Genomic DNA, 2,255 nt, shown 5'->3' on the forward strand with positions numbered 1-2,255 from the left:
TTTTTTTTTTTTTTTCTGGTTTTTTGAGACAGGGTCTCACTGTGTAGTTGAGACTGACCTGGAACTCACTATGTAGCCCAGGCTAGTCTCAAACTCACAGGGATCCTCCTGCCTCAGCCTCTTAGTGCTGGGATTACAGGCATGCACCACCACGCCGGGCCTTTGAGACACTTTTTAAACATAAGATTAAACAAATATTACTAAAGTGGGAACCTATTACCTTGGGAGTAACTGTCACACACTTCCCAGCACTACTAGCTCCATGTCTGAAAATGGACAAAATACCAATATCATTTTTAAGACAAAATAGCAAAATGAATTTTCAATTTATACCTTCAAATCTAAAGATTATGATTATTATGCATGTTGGGGGCTGTTTTTTTTAAATCTAGGTAAAGTTTGAAAAGGTAAGTGGGTATAATTGTAATTAAATTTGTGATGTGAATACAGAGAAAAATATAAAGTTCTATTAACTGTGGAAGGAATGTGGGTTCTTAGGTGTCCAGCTGATTCACAAAGACAAAGGAGATCGGTTTACAGGGGTTAAATAAACAGAATACTTTATATTATAGATCAAATGAATCCATTTGCAACAAGACTAGAACTTGAAAACTGGCTTACAAGATTCAGCTCTTCAGTACTGTATACTTAAAAAGCACCAATAAGCTCAATGAGAAAAATAAAAGATTCATCTCTTCAGGGTCACATGAATGCTGCTTGGAGATTCGGCCACACCAAGGGGGGCTGCAAGCACCCCCAGATGAAGCTCCCAGCCCTGCTCTTGGCACATTACATGTTGTATATTCTGTAATCCCCAACATTCTTGGGTTGGAGTTTAGCAACCAGTCTGTCAGAAAAAGGAAGTGTAAAAGAATGTGTTTAGGCAGAGAGAAGTCCATGCCTGGAATAAGGTGCTGGGAAGTGATAAAGCCATGGATTGCACAAGGAAAGGATAGGATTTGAGAAGTAGTTGATGACACCACTTTCTACCAATTACTTTCTAGATATCCAAGCAAATGCACGTGGAGCCAAGGTTCCAGGCTGAGACCAGGAATTCTGTGCATCTACAGGCAAGGAGTTAAGCTGCCCTTCCTATGGCCTGCATGTTCCCTGAGGCCCCAGGAGGTGAGGAGACCCACACAAAGCAAACTTCCCTCTTCAAGTATTCTTTGGCCAACAGAAGTTGGCTAATTAATGCCAATTATCAGTTTGCCAGCAACTCTGTGCGGATTAATATTTCTGGAATTAGAAGCCCAGCTGAGCGTGAAAACAACATCAACTCTTGGGTCAGGAATCACATTTCAAAACTGAAGGGAAAAAAAGAGAAAAAGAAATTGTTTCTCAAGTAAAGAGGAAGATATTCATTCATCTCTTCAATACTCAAGACTCTAGAAGCCTGAGTCACCACCCCCACCCCCACCTCACCAAACACAAAAGGAGTAATTCGTCTGCACGACTGGCTCACGCGGCCTGCAACCAAAGCAATGTCCTCTACATTTTTCAAGCACTTAGTTTTCTGGAGCAAAAAGAAACATACCTAAACTTCCTTTGGTTAAAAAAAAAAAAATGCTTTCCAAAAATGTGTTTCTGAAAGTAGTAACATGACTAGAAGTATGCACTAATCTCCGTACAGGGCGTGAAAGGGCTCCATTCACTAGTGCACCGCATACCTCCCCCTGCTCACAGAGAAGGGGTGGATGGAAGAGTGTTTTCTTTCCCTACTAGTCTGTTACTTTCTTGAGAGGTCCCAGAAACTAGGCAGTTACCCTGTAAGGCCGAGGCGTTGGGGCACTGTGGTGTGTGCAGCTATGAAACTGTCTTAAGCAAACAGCTGGGCCCTTTTCCTGGACCCCACCCCAATCAGGCTGGCCACTCCTGGTTCCCAAACCTCCCTGGACTCCTCCCAGAGCCCCAGCTGTCCCCTACTCAAACCTCACATCCTACTCCTGCCCCCACTTCCTCCACCCAATCCACACCCAGTCCTCCCTGGGCTCTTTCTCTACCTCTACCACCTACACCCAGGCTTCTCTGATCGACCTCTAACCCCGCTTTTACCCCATACCTTGGTCCCCCACTCCTGGATCTTCCTGCATGCAGCACCCACTTCCGGCCTCCCACCAGGACTCCTGCTCCCCAACCCCCTGGATCCTGCTTTCCTCCCTGCCTCCCCCTCTTACAGCTCTCTGGGCTCCTGCACCCTCCTGGCCCCCTCCCCTGCAAGCTCCAGGCTGCATCCCTTTTCCTCCCGCCCTGGA

This window comes from Fukomys damarensis, unplaced genomic scaffold (genome assembly GCF_012274545.1).
Source record: "Fukomys damarensis isolate Sample0158 unplaced genomic scaffold, DMR_v1.0_HiC HiC_scaffold_5, whole genome shotgun sequence".
Lineage (NCBI taxonomy): Eukaryota > Metazoa > Chordata > Mammalia > Rodentia > Bathyergidae > Fukomys > Fukomys damarensis.